Raw genomic sequence first — 10,545 nt, forward strand, 5'->3', positions numbered from 1 at the left:
CCGCCGGGGTCCCTGTCCCGCAGCGGCCCCGGTGCGGCCGCCCCGCCTGCCCCTGTGCGCTCCTGCGTCGCCTCACTGCTCATTCCGCGTGCAGGCACGCTGCCTGCCATTTTTTATGCCGCCCAGACCGCCTTCCTGCTATGGCTTCCTCGTGTATGTACAGATGCGTCCTCGCACGGGCAGCTTCCCGGGAGGTTTTGCCACCAACTCCGTGCGAGCGCCGTGCTCTTTGCTGCTTCACCTTCTGCATACGAGCTTCGTAGTTCCTGGCCCAGCTGTTGTAACTGTACACCTGCCTGCGTGTATACATGCGCATTTCGCTCTCTTCTTCACTGTGGTGTATGTACGCACTTTTATTGTGTACATCTCTTATCTACCCTTCCTTTGCACTCCAGACTCCAGTATGCGCACGCCTGTATATACTGTTGCCCCATGCTTTTATGTGCCTTTGCAACTTTACCTGTATATACAAATATCCTATCTTCTCATTCTATCTGTTCTATACATTCATGTAGATGTAGAGCAGACAGTAAGGCTTGTCAGCCTCTCTGCCACTGTATCATCATTCTTCTGTGTAATCCTTGATACAAGTAAGAGATGAGAGCACATCTTTAAATTACAAACCTATATTCTGTGGCCCTAACTTTTCCCTTTTCTAGTACTGTATGCCTGCCTCGCCTCCAGCTATCTCTACTGACCTTTCCTTTCACTATCCCAAGTCATTCACATCTACCAAAATAACTCCTCTGGCCTAAATTATCCTGCCCCTATTCTTAACATATATCCCTAATACTTGTTTGTAACTGCTTACTCACACTCTCGATACATGACTTCATTACAGCTATTAATCACTCTTCTGCCTGAAATTACATAGTTCTACACTATATCTTTTGGCTGTGTACATTGAAATGGTTCCATAATAATCAGGTTACTAATCAGTGGTCTGCTCTTCTTCCATTCACAGATTCTTTACTTACATATACCTTCTCATGCCTTGTCTTTCAGTGTATGTTGTCTTTCTCATTGTACACTTCAGCTTCCAGTACAGATCTGTTCTTATACCCTTCCATTGCCCCCAAATATATTATCTGACATCCTTTATCGCACTATAGAATAATATAGTCATCCTATCTTGGAGTACGTTCACCAAACATACTTAATATGTCTGCTGGTCAATTATCTTCCAGTTTGTTCCATAATATTCTATGGTTCTAGTCCAAAAAATACTCGTATCAGAAAATATCTAGCTGTGCTGTAGTCATACATATGCTGTATCTCTTCTGTCACGTGTACAAGTGCCTTGTTTACATGAATTTTTCCTATTTCTCCATCCTTTAAATATCAGATGGTGTATCTCACTGCTGGTTGCCTGGCCCTCAAAAAATCATTAATTGTGTTTTCTTCTTTATATCCCTTCTCTCATAATTGTCCTGTGTTATTTTGAGAAACTCCACTTAAAATTCTTTAGCCACTTCCACGAAAATCATGCTGTGCATTCATGACTTCATATCAAGGATGTTACTATTTGCGTGTTGTCATGTTATGTGTCTATTCTATTATCTTTCAAAACTATGTGCATTCTCAGTCTTGTTCTCTTTTTAGTCCTTTTCCAATGTCTGGCTTTGGTATTTCATCTTACGTATTTTGCTGCTTTGCCAGCTTAATCTGTCCAGAACTGGACTATCCAACTTTTCCAAACTACCTGTTATGCCTTTATCACCATATATACACAGCTTTTTCTTTTCAAGTATAAACTTCAAAGGCTTCCCTTTCAAAACACTATCCAGTTTCATCTCCACTATAACTGTGCTCTGCTCCTTTCCTCAAAGTAGCTTTTAAAAATAATCTTCCCCTTCACCCTGCCTTCTGCAACATTACCCATTTGAAACTACAGTCCTCTTCTTGGTTCTGTGTTCGTTCTGACCTGTTCACATTCATAAAGATACACATATGTGTAAAGCCTCTTGATGGTTTACGGGTTTTCTAAGTAAGAGTCTTAAAATAGCTCTCCCTCAACCTGTTTGGTTTGTTATGTTCATTCAGCGCATTAGCCTGGACTGTATTAGCTGTCTGGTTTGATCACACAGAGTGCCGAGTGCTGCTGAGACAGTGCCAACCACCCTCAACTTCAGTAGCCTGTCAGGATTGTAACACTAGATGATCTGGACCTAGAGCTAGGAATTGCAGGCTAAATTTTCAAAAAGGTTATGACAAGTTCCTCATCATGGTTTACTCAGATGGATAGCTTTAAAAGGGGGGTTGACTTTCAGGACGTTGTCACTGTCCCACTTCTGAGCAATCAGACCATTTAATGTGAAATCTTTCAGAGTAAGCCCCCCAATTCGCTAAAGACTTCTAAGAACAAAATCTCATCCGTCTTTTCCGTGAATTCAGAAAGTGCATTAGTTTTGATGGAATGTTAGTGCTCCAAGTGGTTAGTGATTTTCTTGGTCTGTTTCTAACAATAGTCAACATTAGCATTTCCTCATCTTTTCAAGTTCAGCAAAGCTTGGTACCCAGGGGAAATCTGTAAACAAGTGAAATACATTAAATATTTTTTGATCTCAAACGCTGTGGCAGTGAGAGGAGGAGTTAAAATATGCCATCAAAACCCTGGATTAAATTGTTAGTGACAGGTATATACAAAGAGTAAGTATGAAGTTTACTTTATTGCTTTGAAAAAAGTAGTGTGACTCAACTTGTTATGCAATACACTCAGTTTGTTGAAACCTGGTAACTGTATAAGCGTGGTGAAAACAGAATAGCAGTGGCTCAGTTATGTTCTAGAAGATCTCAGTTGAAAGATCCTCATGACATTGTCCTAACTTTGAACGAGAAGATTGACTAAACAAATGCTTTGGTCTTCATTGTGGGAGGGATTGCTTGGTTAACATGTCACCTGCTAACAATTTCCAAACCTCTTTACAGCCTTGGACCTTCTCTGCATAGGTTTTAGATGTAGATTTCTACCTGTGAGGCAGACAGCCTAGCATAAGCCTTTTGCCAGTATTGAATTCATTTATACGCACTCTGGATTCATCTGGACTGCTTATGGCTTATAACTAGTAATAATAGCTACTAAAAGTGTGTACATATACAGAAAAAAATGCCAAAACCAGAATGCTGCATTCTTCCCCCTTGAGATAAGTGGAATAGCTTTCTTTAAGACAAAAATTTTAGGAGATCTGCATTTACGAGCCTACATCAAGTTGCTTGCAAGCGGCCTGTAGTCTCACAAAATAATGGCTTGGAGTAATAGGTAAAAACACACACTACAACACCAGTAATCACAATTAGTTTTATATTACCCTTCAAACTTGTTTGTACTATAGAATTCTTTTCATAATTTTGAACTGAGCTGTTTTATTAATAAAAGGGGAATAGTCTGTTAGGCTTAAGAGCCTATGTCTGCCTGTTAGTAGGATGGTTCACAGGGAAATCATAACGTATGTTAAAGCATCATATTACAGCTTGAAGGGACACTCTCAACTCAAAGTTTTTGCTTGTTTTTTTTTTCTCGTGTCATCTCGGTTTTAAAGCAGTGTGGTGCAGTGTGGTAAGCACATGTGGGAAAACATTAAAGGACGTTTCCTTCCTCTTTTCTGATTTTGTCTTTTTCGCTGGCAGGGTTGTGTCAGTCATAGCTTTGGTGCTTAATGCCTTTTGTGTTACATTTGTGTGCTCATCTGAAAGTATATGTATGATCAGGTTTTCAGGCATTTATAGGATTGTTTCAGTTTTCCTGTCCTTGTATGAATTTGGGAAGGGAAAGTCTATGGTGATCAGGAAGATCTCTCTTCTCCTCCAGCATAGACTCAAGGCAGAGAGGGAAAGAGGGCAGTATATAATAGGGGCTATCTTCTCATTCCAGTGGCAGAAGAAGGTGATGGCAGCATGGTTGTGGCCCTGTCCCTGGACAAGGAAGAATCTCATCTAAATGCCCCCGTGAGACACTTGATTAAACACTATAGGAGATAGAACTTCAGTTTTTCCCAGCTGGCCACCATAAACAAACATTATGGAAAAAAGTTAAAAAACAAAAAATGCAGTGAGTGTATAGAAGTAGATGATCCATTCAGCTCTTTTTACTTGGTTTTAACTACTCTTTGGGTTCCCTTACTTATGGGTATTCTTTGACTTAGGCTTGCGACAGAGATTCAGAGTTTCTTATTTGTTAAATTTTTTCATTTGCTTCACCCATTTCACACTGGTCCTCCATGGTTATATGTGATGTACTTACCTTTGTGATGGGGATTTTTAGATTTCAGTTAGATGCATTTATACATGTACCTACCACTTTTCAAGCTCCCTCAACTTAGCAAGAAATTAGATACAGGATTGCTGGCAGGGAGTCGCTGAAGGACCACAGCCTTGATGAAGATCTGTTCATGAGGTGACAGTGAGGCCCCTGGACTTTGTTTCACAGTTTAAAAACAAACCAAGTAAAATTAGGGTGTCCCAATAAATTTAATTTATAATTCAACAAATACATTTGTGATTTTTCAGATAACTCTTCAGTTCTTTGTAGTTCTTTATGCCTTAGGAAATATCATCTAGAGGTTTCAATGCCACAGGCTGGACACGTCTAGGCTGAGAGGTCTTTTTCCTCCACTCCTTCTGAAACTTGTTCTTGTATTAGGCAATAGGAAGAAAGGCCACACCAGCATACTCCAGTGAGCTGTGGAAGGTCTCCCCCTCGCTTTGAGCAGCAGGGCATCCTCTCAGTTGCCATTCCAGTGGCCTGTGGAAATGCTGGTTGCCGCCTTCCGTGAAGCAGCATTCACGTGTGTGGTTTCCGCTGCCACCACTGGGCATTGCAGGTGACCCCATGCTATGTGTGTTTCACATTTCATGTGTATAGTAGATGGACACAAATGTTTATGGATACCGCCGCAAGAGAACAGACACTGTCAGTGTCTGGCCTGAAGGTTTGCACTGCCTCCCGTAGAAGATCCTACTGTCCTTCAGTGATTATGTGGCCAAGTCATCTGCTATGACAGAAATCCCCCATAAATAAAAAAAAATCTGATTAGATTTATCAGCCACCCAGCTCAAGTCTTTAAAAGAAGATATAAGAAGCGGAGGGAGGGAGATAGTAATTATGTAGTAGCTTTAATTTACATTTAGGATGTTACTGGTGGGCGGTAAGGCAGGTTAAAGAGGCAGCATTAGAAAGTCTGCTACTAATTGTGTGGGTCAAGTGAAAGCTTTCCATGTATCAAGCAAAGACTCTGCTGTAAAAGTTGTCAAAGTAGGATTAGGATAAGGGTGAGTGAGGTGAGTTGTAGCCCCAGTGGAAATTAAAGTGGAGTCATAAATGCTGTGGGGTTGCCATGGTGTTGGTGACTATGGGTCATTGGAGAATGCAAACTTTAGGCAATGTCGTGTGCATTTAGGTATGTTCAAAGTGTTTTAGAGCCTGGTAAGGGGCTAGTAGGTCCAGTTAGAGACCTACCCCTTCAAAAGATGCTGTCAAAAGACAACATTTGAGCCAGCAGGATCTCTGACTTTTCTGAATATTTATGGGACAATATGAACAACTTTCCCGACAGATAAATTATTAAAGCATCTTTTCTCTTCCTTCTTATATAGTGGTTTATTAAGATTGCTTGTTGAGGAAATTTTCATTTTCTTGTTTCATAACTTTTGAATATTTACTTGCAACTCCGACGTTCTTTGAGGATAGGGTTTTGTACATGATTTGTATTGACAGCTAGAGAGAAGAGGGCATGAGAGGAAAGGTGAGTGTCTGCGTTTGCATTGGCTCTCAAAGATCCAGATGAGAAGCTGAGCAGCAGGAGAGAGGTCAGTGGAGAAGAGAGGTTTGTGATTCAGTGAAGCTGTGTAAGGGAATGAGGTCAGTCTGGAATAAGGTTAAAAGGGTGAAAAAGGAGGATTTTTAAGTGACATCAAGAAAACATGGTGAGGAATGGTGGAAGAGGAAGGTAGTCTGAATGAGTTGTAATAGAAAACTCAGGATCATAGGAGACTACAGAAAGGAGGGGAAGATACAGGCATAAAAATGCATTCTGTAGCAAAAGATGCAAAAGCGCCTATTGACATTGAGAAAGTCCACTCATACGTTGAAGTGATGAAGAGAGGATATGCAATGAGGAAAAAAAAAGAAATGGAGTGGGTTAGTGTTAGCAGACTGTTATAGAGGGTTTTTTTTAATTACATTTAGTAAGTGTCATACTGACACTAAAGGCTTATTAATTATATCAGAGCTTCCATAAGGGGACATTTGCAGTGGCTTTTTAGACCCATTTAACTTCTTACCTATTTTTTAAGACTACTTACATTTCCTCAACATGTAAAGTATTTTTAGTCTAGGCATGTACAGAAAACAGTCTGTTATGAAAAGGGTTGTGCACTTCTTAGATTTTCCAAGAAGTGGAAATGAGGCTAGATAGCCGAAAACGTTGACTACCAGTTCCTGAAGTTTGACGTAGCTAACTGTTAGTCACCATAGGTGACTATAATAAAGGAATGCAACATAGAAACTATTCTAATGATCTGCAGTGAAACAACCTGTCTTTAGTGTGCTTTCACAGTCGAGTACGAGTGGGGTTTGTGTATAGTGAGTTTGGAGCTAAATAATCATGTGCTTTAGATAGTCTTTTATCTGTGTTCTTATATGGCTCCTTATGGAAATGCCAATCATATCCTGGGCCACATCAAAAGAAGCATGGCCAGCAGGTCAAGGGAGGTGATTCTCCCCTCTACTCTGCTCTGGTGAGACCCCACCTGGAGTGAGACCCCACCTGGAGTACTGCATCCAGCTCTGGAGCCCTCAGCACAGCAAAGACATGGACCTGTTGGAGAGGGTCCAGAGGAGGGCCACAAAAAGGATTCGAGGGATGGAACACCTCTCCTATGAGGACAAGCCGAGAGAGCTGGGGTTGTTCTGCCTGGAGAAGAGAAGGCTCTGGGGACACCTTACTGCAGCCTTCCAGTACTTAAAGGGGGCTTACGAGAAAGATGGGGACAGATTTTTTAGCAGGGCCTGTAGCCATAGGACAAGGAGTAATGGTTTTAAACTAAAAGAGGGCAGGTTTCAACTAGATATAAGGAAGAAATATTTGACAATGGGAGTGGTGAACCACTGGCACAGATTGCCCAGAGAGGTGGTAGATGCCCCATCCCGGGAAACATTGAAGGTCAGGTTGGACGGGGCTCTGTGCAACCTGATCTAGTTGAAAATGTCCCTGCTCATTGCAGGGGGGTTGGACTAGATGACTTTTAAACGTCCCTTCCAACCCAAACTATTCTATGATTCTATGAAAAATTAAAACATGCATCTCCTATTTAAGTTGTAATTTAAATTGTGTGTAATACACTAGGCAATATAAACAAAAATAAGCAGGGTAGAGTGTGGGTGGGTAGTGGTGCAGATTTATGAGAGGTGCCTATTACATGTGTGTTCTGTTCTTGTCCTGTTTGATGGAACTCAGGAACAGTCTGAAATGTGGGCCTCTGTCATGGTAAGTATGAGAAGGCTGACAAATAAGGTTGAAGTAAGGTTGAGGTTATGCAGTATCTGAAGGGCAGCAGGAGTACATTGGTAGGTGGATGAATAAAATTAAAGTAGTAGAAAGTTATGGAATATCTGAAGGGGAGGAAATTTTCATTTTCTTTATCTTAATTATGCTTTTCTTCACAAATTCTTAATGCAGTGTGTTGGTTGTAAAAACACCTAACAACTGTGGCAATGCCAAGTTCTATCAGACATGAGTTTACTGTGGAGGAGGCAGAGGGATGTAGGTCCTCAGTGGTACCTAACGTACCTGTTACATGTGATCTCTATCACAAGGTTGAGTAGTTTTAGTGGGACTGTGCAGCTTCCCCCTTTCCTCTCCTGTGCATCTGCATCTTTATCTCTCTATTCTGTATTCTTCCATACCTGGTCTGTAGTTGCTAATATGATTTTTCTCTAGATTGTGTTTGATTTTAGCTTTTAAATCAAAAAAATGAAATAATGGGTCCTTAGAAGAGATGGAAGGAAATAACTGAGGGCTTGCTTAGCTGATTACTATTAGCAGTTAGTGGACTGTAAAGTTTTTAAGGGGAAGTGCCTGTGTGTTAGAGAGTGTGTTGTTAAGTTAGGGAGGAACAGCGTCTCTGAAGGCTTATTGGAATTAATTAGTTCTCTGCTCTGTAGTGTATTTGTGGCCTGGCTTTAACCTGACTGCAGGGAAGACTTCGTGACATTTTGAAGGACAGTAGGACACTGCCCTTGTTTGTAGATTGGGAACCTATATAGCAGTGAACAGTAATGGGAAGAAGTAATAGCTTTATGACTATTTTAAGTTTCTTCCTTATTGCACACATGCTTAATGGTTTCTTGCGCTGAGTACCAACACAACTATTTTGTAAGCGGTGTGAGTGTTACAGGTTGCAGGCTTGGCTGGCCGTCCACAGGTAAACTTCATTCTTGTGGTACGTACTGAAAAAGCACGTGGCCTGAAATGGACACCTTTAGGTATGGCTAGAAAGGGGATGGAAGACGTGACAAAAACACGTAAAAAGGATACATATGGATTAAAAAAAAAGGCAGGCAATACTAGGAGACAGAGAAGAAAATGGGGAGGGGACTGCAATGATGCAAGGTATACAGCAGGGTGTACCTATGGCTGAGGTTCAGTATGAGAGGGAGCAAAATTGTACGTCCTCTCCACTGTCTGAATGCTCAGGTTGCTCAAATGAATTTAAATAACACAGTAAACTTAAGTATCACTAAAATAGCCAGAAAATGCTCATTGGTTATGGATTCATGTTCATTATTTACATTTTCAGGTTAATTTTGATAAGTGATAGTCCTGTGTAGCACTGTTAATATAAATAGAGACAGTAATAAAATTTGCTTCTGAATTTTACATTAATTCTGATGTTGAATGTTCTGAATACAGAGTTCAAGATGCAGTAAGTACATGAGGTACGCATTGTTTTTACCTCTGACCTAGTGTAGCAATATTCTGCAATAACCTATCATGGGCTTTTTGTTGGAATAGGGCTGATGTACATTACGCTTCCTAGAAATATTATGCAGAGGTTTTCAAAACATTCTATTTTAACGTTACTGAAGTGCCCAAGAGTTTCACAACATCTAATTGCATGGAACATCTTGGCTCGAAACTCATCTAAACAGAACTTTATAGGCAGGGTTATAAGGTCATCTGGGGAAAAAAATTGGTTTCCTTTTTAACCCATTCACAGCAATTTCCTACATTTTTTGGTCACCTCATGAAAATGGTAAACAGACATTTCTTAAAGGATTGAGGGTTTTTGTTCCCATACCATATTCCTAATTCTTGCTTCTGGGTCTTGCCTCTTTAGTATTCTCCTCAAGGTCTTTTTCTGAGGATTACAACATTTTTGTGTTTTTCATGCAATGATTATGAAGTGGAACATGGAATGTTATTCTTCTCCACATGTTTGTCTGTAACTGTCAGAGCCTAATTTTTGTCCTAGGAACATCTCATTCAAATTGTTGTTGTGATTACCACATCTGACTTCTACTGTACATGCAGAAGCTCTGCTCCTGGATATACAGCCTTTACAATAACAGTTACTGTATATAGATTGTGTATGCTTGAATGATTCTGACTGTATTCATTATTTTCAGAAAACTGAAGCATTAAGGAACATGCTGCACTTTGGGGACAGGAATAAAGGATTACAAGGACTCCTAAAATTGGTTATGCTCTTAAAGTTCTCATGAAACCATATCCTGAGCCGTGTTCCTGAGACATCCTTGCCCAGTTAAACCCAGGCTGACTGAGGTCACAAAAATGATCCGAGGGATGGAACACCTCTCCTATGAGGACAGGCCGAGAGTTGGGGTTGTTCAGCCTGGAGAAGACAAGGCTCTGGGGACACCTTAGTGTAGCCTTCCAGTACTTAAAAAGGACTCACAGGAAAGATGGGGTCAGACTTCTTAGCAGGGCCTGTAGCCATAGGGCAAGGGGTAATGGTTTTAAACTAAAGATTTTGACTAGATCTAAGGAAGAAATTCTTCTCAATGAGTGTGGTGAACCACTGGCACAGATTGCCCAGAGAGGTGGTAGATGCCCCATCCCGGGAAACACTGAAGGTCAGGTTGGACGGGGCTCTGAGCATCCTGATCGAGTTGAAGATGTCCCTGCTCACTGCAGGGGGGTTGGGCTAGATGACCTTTAAAGGTCCCTTCCAACCCAAACTGTTCTGTGTTACTGTCTGTCAGTGACAGCTCTGACTTAACAGCTTGCCGTCCTCCACCTTGCGTCGCTAGTCTTTTTTTGCACCTTGTTAGCATATAGGTCTCCTGGTTAACTGTTTGGCTTCTCTGTAGCTGGGTCTCCATAATTATATATTTTAAAACATAGTTTCTTTTAAAGCTGAATCATTTCACAAACCTGATAGGGAGACAATCCACAAAACAGTTGAATTGGCAAAATGGAGGGAATACAAAGCTTTTAGATCTGATCGGCTGGTAGTGAGGATGACCTGAGCTTCAGGCATTACATCACCCAGCTTACTGCATACTGATACCAGCAGGGATAAAAA

Source organism: Phaethon lepturus, unplaced genomic scaffold, assembly GCF_000687285.1.
Source record: "Phaethon lepturus isolate BGI_N335 unplaced genomic scaffold, ASM68728v1 scaffold4375, whole genome shotgun sequence".
Classification (NCBI taxonomy): domain Eukaryota; kingdom Metazoa; phylum Chordata; class Aves; order Phaethontiformes; family Phaethontidae; genus Phaethon; species Phaethon lepturus.